Source organism: Carcharhinus amblyrhynchos, chromosome 28, assembly GCF_965287045.1.
Source record: "Carcharhinus amblyrhynchos chromosome 28, sCarAmb.v2.hapA, whole genome shotgun sequence".
NCBI classification, from domain to species: Eukaryota; Metazoa; Chordata; class Chondrichthyes; order Carcharhiniformes; family Carcharhinidae; genus Carcharhinus; species Carcharhinus amblyrhynchos.
The window spans coordinates 9,669,918-9,684,182 of NC_137351.1; the positions used below are offsets into that span (position 1 = coordinate 9,669,918).

General features: G+C 40.4%; 1 protein-coding gene across 8 annotated transcripts in view; it reads right to left on the reverse strand.

Annotated features, from left to right (window-relative positions):
* Positions 1–14,265, reverse strand: part of glceb (glucuronic acid epimerase b) — a 99,361-nt gene that overhangs the window by 37,518 nt on the left and 47,578 nt on the right. The window lies entirely within an intron of this gene.

The window sequence follows — 14,265 nt, forward strand, 5'->3', positions numbered from 1 at the left end:
TTCTTTCCGGAACCTGATTAAATGTTGTTCCTTAACGGCCAGAACATGCAAATTACAGTTGCCAACAATACTGAAACAGTTTCTTCAAAATATCTGAATGCCACAATTAAAATTTCAAAAGCATAGATTTGAACGGTTTCTGCTGTGATTAAAGCTTACAATTATCTCTAAAAGCACTGTGGCTTTACACACATAAAAATTCTTGCATAAAAACAAGGTTCTTGATAAGAACCATTACAATTTTATCAGCTTACACCACCCCTACTTCAGAAGAAATGATCATTGAACATTTATATAGTTTTATATAAGTCAATAAAAATGTGAAATTCAAAGGCACACATACAACACTTGAGTGCACAATACTACCACATCCATCAAGAATTGTTTCTGCAGGAATTAGTGACACAACTTCAATGTATTAAACATCAAAATGTTGCTTTAGAAGCTTAAAGATAAATAGGAAAGATTTGGCTTTGATTTTGTTGAGCTCATGTTGATGTTGTGATGGGATGCTACAGTTGGCCTTAGCGGCCCAAGGTTAGGGATGAAAAATAATCAGCATTTTCCAATTGCTGTCCAGTGCCTTTGATCACAAAGGCTTTATGAATACTGGAAAAAAAGACAGGCAGAGGGAAAAAAAGTAGCTAGTATCAGGCTGGCAAAAAACTTGCAGTAACTGGCACAGATGAATTGAAAGGTAGCATGTGCAAGGTATCAGAGGAAAACCAGTGCCCAAGGAACTGTAGCCATGTAAAGAGGCAATGGTTCAAAATGGAACAATAAATGGTAAATTATGTTTCATATAATAGTGCAATATTTAGTGTAAAAACACAATGGAATTTGAGAGATCAAATGACTCAAAACAACAAGCATGTTTACTCAGCTTTAACAGATCAAGCATTTAATTTTCTTTTAAAATCAAAAGTTATTTTTAATATTTCTTCATCACTGATAATTTAGTTTGTCTCTTGGGTTACTGAATGGCTGGAGAAACAGGTTTTAATGAGGTATGTACATTATCTATACAAGAATTCCTATCATTTTTTGGTCAGATGAAGAGTAGGACTTATTTTTTCTATCGCAATATCTAATTACTCGCAATGAGACACCTACAGTCTCTAGGAGACGAGTCAGAACTAGCTACAATCAACAAATGAGACTACTTAAACTTGAAGTTCAAGTGGGTTAGGAGATACTGAACCAACAAATAACTTTCACAAACACTTCAGAAAGATACAACTCTTTGAAATAATTGATTGGATATATGAATGCATTCCTCTCTACAAACACCATATAATCAAAACACGCAAAGGCTTTTTGAAAAATGAATTACTTTTCAAGTATATTAAAAGAAGTTTTTTTAAAAATCAATTGTCACTAGGATCAAAAGCTCATTTCTGAGTGCTAACCCACCGAGCAATAAGAGTCTAATGTGTCCAATATCTCAGCTAGAATATCTGATGATGGTACTGTTCTCTGCCTCTAGCTTGCTTCATAAGTCTCAACACCAGGTTAAAGTCCAACAAGTTTAACTGGAATCATGAGCTTTTGGAGTACTGCTTCTTCATCAGATGATTGTGAGACTTCTTACTGCACCCACCCCAGTCCAAAGACAGCATTTCCACATCATGTCTAGCTTGCTTGACAGAGAAATAAATACTGGATCCCTCTCTCAGCATGAAAGTTCCAATATCTGAATGACTACAGATGAGAAAGTCCATTTCATTTAATCTATCCAGCATATCCTATTGTCATCCAACTGTGGCATCCACAAGTTCTGTTGAGGATTTCAGATTTTTGCATCTATTTCTCTAAATGGAAGTTTACTTCTTGTGAGGAATTTGATGTTTGTTTTAAAATTACATTTTACTAGTTTGAACTATCATCCTTAGATCTACTTTTACAGTTTGAGCCACACACTGGTTGTGTAATGCAAATTTGTCTTGGGCCACATTCATTGTCGAGAAAGCAAAGTTAACAACAAAAACCTTCAAAGGATGCAAATTCCAATCTGTAAAGTTCAAAGCTCATGCACAATAAAGCAAATCTCAGTCAAGAGAGGACACGAAACTATACATTAAAACACTTGGCGATCCTGGAACAGTGCATCAAATCAAAGCATCACATAAGGAAACAAAATAGTTCATGTTAACCCCATGGGGCGGCATGGCGGCTAGCACTGTTGCCTCACAGCACCAGGGTCCCGGTTTAACTCCGGTCTCGGGTCACTGTCTGTGCGGAGTTTGAACTTTGTCTGCGTGGTTTCCTCTGGGTGCTCTGGTTTCCTCCGGGTGCTCTGGTTTCCTCCCACAATCCAAAAATGTGCAGATTAGGTTGATTGGCCATGCTCAATTGACCCTAGTGTTAGAGGGATTAGCAGAGTAAATGCATGGAATTATGATTGGTACAGACTCGATGGGCTGAATGGCTTCCCTCTGTAATCTAGGGATTCTATGATTCTACTCCCATCATCACCATCAGGCAACACCTTAATTTCAAAATGTAACAATTTTTCCCATACCCCAACCCCACACACAAAAAATCAATTGGAAACAGGCTTCCAGAAGTTTCATACACAAATCTATTTATTCCTTGTGGCCAGATGTTTGTCCAAGCAATTATTTACCCAAGCACTATATTTTTTTATTAAAAAAAGCCACTAAATAAGTACTTTGGCAATGCAAAGTTAAGGCATCAGCTGAAATCAACATTCCTGAGCCAGTTTAAAGCCTTAGATAATTTACAATTTTTCCCCCGGAAGTAGTTTATAACATTTAAATGCTTTATTTACAGTAGCAAATAAAAATATTTGGCAGCAACAAAAGAATGAAAGGGTCCTGTGATGCCCCAGTGCATAGAAGTAATGTCTGAGTTTGAAATTGCTCCAATTGGATCTGCAAATTTCTAAATTAAAAACACTGGAAACACTCAAATCAGGCAACATCTATGGAGAGAGAAACAGAGTTACCACTTCAGATCAAAGATCTTTAATTAGGATCTTTAATTTAATTTAATTTAGATCTTTAATTTAATTATTCTGTTAATTCCTTCCTTCCACAGAAGCTGCCTGACTTGCTGAGTGTTTCCAGAATTCTGCTTTTATTTTAACTTTCTAGCATCCACATAGTATATATTGTTGCCTAATTTGTAAAAATCCATAAAGAGCTCAGAACTAATTAGTAGGGAGCAATTGTCATGTGTTAGCGTTTCAGGGGACCATTTCACAGCCACACTATAGTTTGATGTGTAACACAAGTTTAATCAGACCTTCTGTTGTGCAAGGCAGCGTGTCAAGTTAAAGGTAAAGATATTTGATCTTTCTCATTTTAAAGTGTAATTATTACCAACATCTGGGAGCCAAAAGTCAAGAACACATGGCACACAGTATTCTGTTTTTCCAGAAAATTTTGGTTGTTCTTCTTTTGTGCTAAAGTGACTTACCTGAAGGAGCAGCACTCTGAAAGCTCGTGCTACCAAATAAAGCTTTTGGACTTTAACCTGGTGTTGAGAGATTACTTAGTGTGCCTACCCCAGTCCAACGCCGGCAATTCCACATTATTACGCCAAAATGAATGTTAATGCTAAAACCATGTACCTGCAATTTGCTGCTAAGGCAATTATATATTTAACAATTGTGCATTATGTACATGAGAAGATAAAGGATATGCTACCCTGAACAGTGCTGCATTTGATAAAAGAGACAAGACTAACAAGGAATACACTGAATCTAAAATAGTTAGTTAGGCATTAAATACCTTAATGGAATAATTACAATACATCTGTTCACCTCTCTGAACCAGTTTGTTTTTTTTAAAACAGTGAAGTGCCACTTCTTACGCCACTGCCCAACAGCAATTCTGCTAATTACAGTGTTAGATTTGGGTTTTTAATTATACAACTAACAAGGCTTGAACGCTTAGCATTTTGATCTACATTTACAGAACACAATAAAATTATACCAAAATGACCTCTTCCTACTGCATCGACCCCAAATAGTTGAAACAGATGGAATATGATGAGTTAGGTGCTCTAGTACAGCAATAGCTTTATGAAATTAATCAGCAAACCTTTTTTGTTTGCAAACATATGGTTCAAAGTTAATCATTAACAAAATGACAATTACGTACTCTAACTCCTTCCTGGTTTCAAAGTTTTATAAAGGATTTTCCAGGTTTTCATTTAGATAGCTCTATTTTACTTGGAAGTGAAAATCTGTCTTAGAATTGTGGACATTTCTATAATCATACTACAACAGGTTGAAAATGCAATACGTACTCTGACCTGACAACACAACCACAACTGAAAAGTTTGATCAGTTAAGTGTTGAACTGTTTGCCAGAGGTAGTAGTAAAGGCAGGTATAATTTTGTCTTTTAAAAAGTATTTGGACAGATACAGGGGTAAGATGGGTGGAGGATATGGGCCAAGTGCGAGGTAATTGGAACTAGCTTAGGGGTTAAACAAAAGAGGGGTGGCATCGACAAGTTGGGCCAAAGGATCTGTTTCCATGCTGTAAACCTCTATGACTCTATAACTACAGCTACCTGTAGGCCGATTTCATTTAGTTAGACATCAAAATCAAGACACAGGGTGGAATTGCCCCCAAAAAATTCTAAGTGTTAAATTCATGGGAAAACTGGAGTAATTCACATTGGTTTTCTCAGTGGGTCTTCAGACAAGAACTTCCCACACTCTGCACTACAGTTGTGAATAACAAAGAACAAAGAAAATTACAAAACAAGAACAGGCCCTTCAGCCCTCCAAGCCTGCACCGACCGTGCTCCCAATTGAACTAAAATCTCCTACCCTTCCGGGGACCATATCCCTCTATTTTCATCCTATTCATGCATTTGTCAAGACACCCTTTAAACGTCACTACCGTATCCGCTTCCCTGCAACAAGTTCTGTGTAAAAAATCTGCCTCATACATCACCTTTAAACCTTGCCCCTCACAACTTAAACATGTGCCCCGAGTAACTGACTCTTCCACCCGAGGAAAAAGCTTCTGAATATCCACACTGTCCATGCCCCTCATAATCTTGTAGACTTCTATGTCACCCCTCAACCTCTAACATTCCAGTGAGAACAAACCAAGTTTCTCCAACCTCTTCTTACTGCTAATGCCCTCCAAAGCCTCCACATCCTTCTGGTAGTGTGGCAACCAGAATTGAACACTATATTCCAAGTGTGGCCTAAGGTTCTATAAAGCTGCAACAGACTTGCCAATTTTTAAGCTTCCTGGCCAATGAAGGCAAGCATGCTGAATGCCTTCTTGATTACCTTCTCCACCTGCATTACCACTTTGAGACCTGTGTACCTGTACACCCAGATCCCTTTGCTTATCAATATTCTTGATTTCAGGGGCCTTTCCCCACTGGAGAGGCTGAAATCAGCTGCATGCATGCAGTGACCCAGGACTGTCAACCTCCCATTTGTGGCTGCTGGATCGATGGCCAGCCACGGGCGCCTGCAATGCTGTCCCCATAGTTTGACGTTGGCCCCCCTGACCATTCCCTGTTGACCTCGACGCCCCCCGCCCCCCCCCCCCCCCCCGCACCAAATGGTCTCGATCTCCAGCACCGGCTCCCACACCAGTTCCACCCCTCCCCTAGACCCCAGAGGGTGCTGACCCCTTAGCAGGCGGACTCTCCCAACCCTCTCCAATCTCCAGCCGCTCTCCATGATCAGTGCAGACCTCCCCCCTCTCCCCCCGACCCCAGTTGGACCCCTCTCCCGCATTAACCAGTCCTGTCTGCAGAGTGGCAAAGGGACCCCCCGTCCCCACTGATTGCTGTCCCCCCCCCACCCCGCAAAAAGTCCCCTCCACCAGCTCATGTCCCCATAGCCCCCCTTGGCACTGCCCCATGCCTGATGGGCAGTGCCAAGGTACCCTTTGGGCATGGGCACCTTGCCCTTGGGTAGTACTGAGGACAATTGGGGGCCCCAGCAGGGCACCACTACCTCCTGCCTGACATCCCGTGGGGCCCCGATCCCACCCCCCCTCGCCTCACTCCAGTGGGGTTGTCCTGAGTTCCCCAAAAGTGGGGACATACTGTAAACCCCACGAGAGTGAAATACTCTGGCGGGGTGGGACAGGCTAGTGGGCCCAGAGAATTCAGTCCCGGGCTAACTAATTACATTCAACTCATAATAAAAACAGATGAAAATTACTTACCTGGTTTCTCACACCAGTTTCCAGTGAGGATCTGACAGCACCCAAAATCCAGGGCTGGGAGATGCACTCGCAGCAGGAACACGCGCGAATCCTGTGCATGCCTGGATACGAGATTCTCCCACCCTGCTGCGTTAGAAAACCAGCGCGATGGGGTAGAACAATTGCCCCCATCATCTGTTCTGAGGTACAAGGCTAATCGTATGTTTGTAAATAAATTCTGAGATGAAAAATAAAACAAATGGAAGATCCCAAACTAAAATACATTTTTAGTTTGAAACCCATGTTGAAAATAGCAACCTATATCACAATTAAAATCAGAAGTTACAGGAAATGAACCTGTACCAAGGTTGGCACTTAACTGGACCATCTACTGCTAGTTCCCTGCTCATTACACATCCTTTTAAAACACGTATCCGACTGCCTTTTAAGTGGTATTAATGGCCATGGCTCAACAGCCATTTGTGGTCAAAAAATTTTACTCTAATAGCTAAGGAGGAAAATAACTTTCCCTTCCTCCAATTAATAATTTAGTGTCTATACCCAAGTTACTATCTACCAAGCTGTGAATGCAGTTCTTTGTTAGGTACCCTTGCAAACAAAAAAATTAATTAAATCAAGAAGTTTCAGCAATTAAACCGGAGTTAAAGTCTTAGTAAATATGACTAGATAGCCCTGAGAGAGACATGGTTGCAAGGTGACCAAGGCTAGCATCTGAAAATTGGAAGATATTGGACTCTTTGGAAAGACAAAATATTGCACAAAAGGTGGTGGATGGCTCTGTTAATTAAGGTAAGCAAAGATACAGTAATGAGGTAAGACCTTGGTTTGAAAGAGCGGATGGAGAATCAGTTTGGATAGAAATATGAAAAACTGGTCACTTGCTGGAGTATTTACAGGCCCCCTAACAGTTGTTGCCATATTTATTTCTTCTATATTCCTAATGCTACAGTATATGTAAGTAAGGTACTGCAATAATTATGGGTGACTTTAACAAGTCAAATCAGGTTGCAAAACTCGGAAAACGAGCTCAGAGTGCATTCCGGACACTACATTAGAACAGTACATTCTAATGCCAACCAGGCTATTCTAGATGTGGTAATATGCAATAAAAACAGGATCAATGAGTGGCTTCATAGTAAAGGAACTTCTAGGCGACAGCAATCGTAGCGTGGAATATAAAAGTAGAGGTGTTTTACTACAGCTGTATCAGGCCTTGGTGTGACCATATCTTGGGTACTATGTACAATTTTGACAATACTTGAAAAGGGAAATAATTTCAGGGCAAGCAGTTGCTCACTGCTCACTCCTGGGATAAAGGGCTCATCTTATGAAGAAAGATTGAACAGGTTTGGGCCTTTCGTCATTGGGGTTTAGAAGAATGAAGGGTGATCTTACTGAAACATACAAGATCCTGAAGAGACTTGATAGCGTAAATACCAGGAAGATGCTCTTCTTGTGGGGGAGTCCAGAACTAGAGGACACAGTTTAAAAATAAGTGGTTATCATTTTAGGACAGAGATGAGGAAAAGTTTTCATCTCTCAAGAGGGTTGCTAGTCTGTGGAATTCTCTTCCCCAGAAAAGAGTGAATTTATTCAAAGCTGAATTTGATAGATCTTTGATGGACAAAAGGGTCAAAGATTATGGCAGACAGATAGTAAAATAGAACTGAAGTGACAATCAAATCAGCCATTATGTTTTGAATGAAGCAGCAGGCTAAAGCCTACTCCTACATCTAAGTCCTGTGTTCCTATCTTCACAATGCACACCCAAGTACTGTATCAACATTTAGCTACTAGGCAATCAGGAAAGCCAAACATGACAGTTCAAAAAGGCAGAATTTCAAAAGTGGTGGGGAGAAAAGTCAATGGCAGGTAAGCTCAGCACATATCGTGAAATAGCACAGCTATCAGGGATAGCTCTGGGATAGTACAGAGTTTTGCAGTTTTGGTGATACACCCACCGACTTGGAATACTTATGCTCTTAATTCCCAGACTTAATTTTGTGGCGAGTTCAACAGGCAATTAATGCGCAAATCCAGCAAGTTCACAAAAAAATAAGTAGGCTAAGGGGGAGGCACAGTTTGAGAGAAGCAAACAATAACACCTCAAATTGAGCAGCAAATTCTGGAAGTTCACAATTCGCAGCATATTTTAGTCTCTGGATTATGAATGGTTAATGATTAGTAATGGTTAATGATTAATAACATTGTTAGCATGTTATTTTTGCAGTGGGATTTGACCCAGTAGTTATGCAATGGTCATGTTTCTAAGACGTCTTTCAAATACCTTACAGTACCCACATATACATAATATGTATATAGATTAACTCTCTTGGGTCTTACTGATTCGTAGAGCAAGTGCAACTCAACACCCAAAACGAAACATGTCTGACAATTTGCACCTTGCTTACCCACTTATAAGCCACAGCACTTTTCATCCCCTTTGGAAATTAGTTTGGGCACCAGTTTACTCTTTTCTATCCCAACACTGTTCCCAATCTAATTACATTTTTTGTTGGTCTATTATCTATTTTGTTTGGAAATATTGGTTGGAACAAAAAGGATCAAGATAAAATGGTTTGCTTTTAACATACCAGCATATGCCCCACTGCAGATAGAATGCAGAAATAAGACTAAATGGGGCAATCTTACCAAAACAATTCTAAGGCCTGGACAGGCATGAAAATGGAGAAATTCATGCCATTTTTGTGGGTAACAAAATTGAATTTTACCCAACTTTGTCAAAAAAAATCTTGAAATCCGCCAGCAGGGGGAGTGGGTGGGGCCTAAATCACCTGAAAGACAGCTGATAGCAGCAGAGGGTGCAATTGCATATGTGCAGATGTCTGTGATCTGAGAACACAGAATCTTGTCAGTGCCTCTCTCAGCTCTGGCCAGCCAGCCTTTGTGGCCCATCACCATTGCCTCAGTGCTCCCCACCCCCACCAGGGGCTGGCCTCCCCCCTCCCCGGACCAATCACCAATTGATTCTGTCCAGGCACAGTAATTCTATTAAAATGAGAGTTAATATATATTTAAATATTATAATCAGCCTCACTCTGATCTTGCCGAATACATGGTGTCAGTAAGATCACAAAAGGTGAGAAATTGGGTGCAAACCTCATTTCTCGAATCTCTTGCGAAGTTACCGGCCTGCCCACCCATTAGATGACTGGACAAATGTTAAGATTGCCCCCTAAATGTTGTGGTGGAAGATTCTTTTCAGACAAATGTTTACAATAATAATTTTAGAAATCTGGGGCAGGCAATGGTGTAGTCGTATTGTCACTGGGCCAATAATCCACAGACTCAGGATAATGATATTGGGTTTTGGATTTCAATCATGCCACAGTTGGTGAAATTTGAATTCAATTAAAAACATTTTTTTAAATCTGAAATTAAAAATCAAGCAATGACCGTGAAACCATTATTGACTACCATAAAAATCCATCTGGTTCACTAATGTCTTTTAAGGAAGGAAATCTGCTTCTTTAGCTGGTCTGGCCTATACGCGAGTCCAGGTCCACAGCAATGCAGATGGCTCTCAAGTACGTTATGAATTGACCAAGCAAGCCACTCACTTCAAGAGCGATTAGGGATGGGCAATAAATGCTGATCCCATTACATCTAATGAATAAAAAATATTTTTAAATGGATAATCTTTGCCTAATTACATCAGAGTAAGGTTATTCACACATGAACCCTTACAACAGGAATCCATTCATATACACAATCCACATCAGGATGAGAAAGTGAATAGCATAACTGGCAACTCTACAACCGACATAATGCAAATAAGATAGAATTAATAACGATCTCAAACAAACAACTAGAGTATGGAAGTTTAGGTATCAAAACTTCTATTTTCATTTTTGTTAAGTATAGTAATGATGAATGAGTTACAAGTATTGACAGTGCCTGTAAAGCCTTCCACTTCCAGTGGGCTCCCCCTTGTCAGAACTGGATGTACAAAGCACAACATGCTACAACTGAGGGAGACACGCTGAGGAGGATGCTGCAATGATCCTCCAGATTGGTCAAGGCATTGGAAATGTATCTTCAGCTGCCTGATAGCCCCCTCCATCACCACTTTTGTGGATGCATGGCTCCTGTTACATCTCTCCTTGTCACAGTTCTTGGATGATGGAGTGAGATCATGTGCCACCTCTTCAAGGGATAGCCCTTGAAGCTCAAGCGCTACCCATCCAATCTTACGGCAGCACAAACAGCCGTGGTACCTGGAAATGTGGCAAGATGTATGAATTGCATGAGCTTCCTGTATAAAAGGCACACTCTTGCAGAATCTGTCCTGCGGTAACAAACAATTGGCACATTTATGTACAGTACCCCTTCTGTTGCCAGAAGCCCCCAGCTCTCCTGCTGCTGCCCTGATGGCCACATATCTGCAGTCTATAGCATCTTGGATGCAGAGCAATCCAGACATTGCAACAAAGCATTCTTTCTTCTCTACCTGGTTGCCTTCATCTGTCCAGTAATCGAAGAAAGTGTAGGTACGTCTGAAGATAATATCAGTCACTGGTTTAATACAACTGTGAACAGCTGGTTAAGAGCTACTGCACAGGTCCTCCATTGTGCTTCAAAATGAATCTGAGGCATAGAACATAAGAACATAAGAAATAGGAGGAGTAGGCCATCTAGCCCTTCGAGTCTGCCCCGCCATTCAATAAGATCATGGCTGATCTGAAGTGGATCAGTTCCACTTTCCCACTCTCTCCCCATAACCCTTAATTCCCTTGTCTGTCAAAAACTTATCTACCCGTGACTTAAATACATTTAGCAAGGTAGCCTCCACCACTTCAAACGGGCAGAGAATTCCAGAGATTCACCACCCCACAAAATAGAAGTTGAGGGCCACTGTGACCTTCAAAATCACCTGCAGCTGGAGACGTTCTCGGGACAAATCATGTCACTAATTGATGTCAGTGTATCCCTGGGGAGGCAGAAACTTCTGTAGTTTTGGAACTTGGAGATCTGGATGTAGTTGGTGCGTTGTCAGTATACTCTAGTTGCTGCGTAGTGGTGCTTTTGGCATCCCCTCACACCTTGGCCTCCCTGCTGCCCTGCATTAGCTGATCCCCATTGGGCCAGACGCAGAGGTCCAGTACCTTACAAGTGACGGAACACTACCACCAATCCTCAGGAAAACCTTTCAAATTTCAGGACTTCCTTGGAAGTCATTCTTCAAATGCTAAACACAATTCGAAAAAATCTTAAGGTAAATTCCATACTCACGCAGCTATGAACTATGTCAGAGAATCTGCTGCTGCTCTGGGAGACTTTTATCCCATCCCTGGATGAGGAAATGCAAAAAATGTAATGCATGTTGAACCACTCTCCTTGTGTGATGAGCTAGAAATCACACGGGCAAAATAAATTTGCTGTTGATTGAACTTTTAATGACCTTAATTGGCCTTTTAATTGTTGGCATGCTCGCATCCAATTCATGCACCTACCTACCGACTTCAAAATCATAAACATGCACAAATGATAAATCGGGAAATGCTCCCGAAGAGAAGTTTTTCTTTAATCCAAAAAAAAAAGCTACTGTTGGGGACAACCATTTCAGCTCCTCATGCAAACCTACAAAAAAGTTCAAATGTTCACATTTGGAGCTCCCCAATCTATAATCATGACTCAAAGGTGTACAACGCAGAAACAGACTATTTGGCCCATTGGATCTGTGCCAAAGCCAAGCCACCGACCTTTTCAAATTCTGTTTTCCAGCACTTGGTGCTTTCCAATAAACCTAACTGCTCACCAGCACTCCAGGCACCAGTGCACTCAAATACCAATCCCTTACTGTTTGCTTGACGTGGCTCAAACAGAACAAAGACTTCAACAAGATTTTGAAATGATGCAGCTTCAATGTAATTAGCATTACATCACCAAATATCTTTAATAACTACAGCGCACAAGACATATCAGATTTTAATCAGTGCCAACTTTCAAAGTTGAATTTTTCTTTATAGTATAACAGATCAGATACAGATACATCAACATGGAACAAACTATGCACTAATGATAATTTGTCTCTCGAAATCTTCAGCATTATGTTAAACAGAATTAACGCTTACTAATTGGACTGTTGATTTCTAGTGACTGAACATTTATATCACCTTTATTGTTTTGTTTAGGACTGGAATAATTTTCATTAATGAGCCAACAAATGAAATAAATCATTTCATTATCATGCTATGGTTTCAATAATGAAGTATTTTTGAAATTTTGATTAATCAGAAACAGATGTAATGTCTAAAATTAAACTCTTGCATAGTACATGACTATTGTAAAACTACTCATTTTTGCATGATGTTGGTCATCCAGCCTGTTTCTTTTGCACACAAGACTTACATTCAGTTTCATGTTCTTGCAACTTTACCAATTAAATTGGATTATTAACAAGTACAATATTGTCAGCCTCAAAACAAACACTGCAATCATTCATAAAATGCTAAACCAAAATGCAGTGGCCTGCCACCATATGGCTTTTACTGATAATTAAGAGTTCTAACAGTGAACAAATTTTATGGCATTGAGTTAGTTTCCTACAGCTTGTTACTTGGCACATCACTCAAAACAGCGAACAGCCTCTATGAAAATTGCTGTCATAATTATGTGTCCATTTAAGGTATGGTCCAATAAATCTAACTAATCACCAGATGGGTATTGTTATTAAAATCTTTGCTAATGGCACAAATAATAACTTCAAACTGTGGCAGCTGCTGATAAGTGTGCAATAACATTTTTCAACCAGTGCCATACCATTAAATGATGTCACTGTGGAAGCTAGATGGAGTACAGCCTACATAATGAATGTATTTACTGCATAGAAACTTAGCTGAAGTTTTCTTGCAATTTTGATCCAAAGTTATTGGGCAGGATGTTCCACGCCCTCTGCAGCATGTTTTACGGTGGCGGAGGTGCCAACCATTGACTGGCGACAGGATCTTTTGATCTGGCTGCTGTCAATAGGATTTCACATTCTGTGCATCCACTCACCCAGCCCCAGCCAAGAAATCTGTGGCTGGGGTTCGCAATCAAACGGAAGATCCCACTGGCAGGAAAGGTCAAAAATTCCGACCAATGACTATGAATCAACTATAAGCTTATAAATTATATTTCTATTGTTTAGCCTTATGCTTGAATATTACCAGTGACATAAGCCATGTCAGGTAATCACAAAGGAGACAAGAAACTAAATATTTCAGAGTTTACCCCCAAGTCAAACATCTTTCATGAGTGTCAAAGCTTTTGAAATCACTACAGAATCTTTTCCTCTTGAGGGCACGCCATTTTAATTGCTCTACCACTGGAGATGTCCAGGCTCTAAGCCTTTGAATTCCCTTCCTAAATCTTTGATTCTCTCCTCAAAAACACATCTTAAAACCAACATTTTGATCGAGCTATTGGCTATCTGCCGTAATACTGTTTTAAGAGGATCAGTATCAAAGTGTGCTTTAAATGCCCATTAAGCACTTGAGAAGATTTATTACATTAACAGTACTACATATTTGTTGTGGCTGCATTATACTTGTTCATACACAAAACGTCAATAATTATTTACTACCCTGTCAAGCCATGGCCTCATTGTTTTTCTTTCTTGTGAGGCAAATCAAATATAAAAGTAGGGACCTTATATTTCAGTTGTACAGGGCAATAGTGAGACCACGTTTGGAGTGTTATGTACAGTATTAATCATCTTATTTAACATGCAAGTACATTGGAAGCAGTTCAGAGAAGGTTTGCCAGGTTAATACCTGGAATAGGTGGGTTGTCTTAGGGGGAAGATTAAACAGTCTGGGCTTTATTTGCTGGAGTTGAGAAGAGTAAGCGGCCACTTGACTGAAACATGATCTGGCTGCTGTCAATAGGATTTCACATTCTGTGCATCCACTCCCCCAGCCCCAGCCAGGAAATCTGCGGCTGGGGTTCGCAATCAACCAGATATCCCACTGGCATGAAAGGCCAAAAATTCTCACCAACGACCTGATCAGCCTTGACAGGGTGGATGTGGAGATGACATTTCCTCTTGTGACAGAAGCTAGAATGAGGGGGCATTGCTTAAAAATA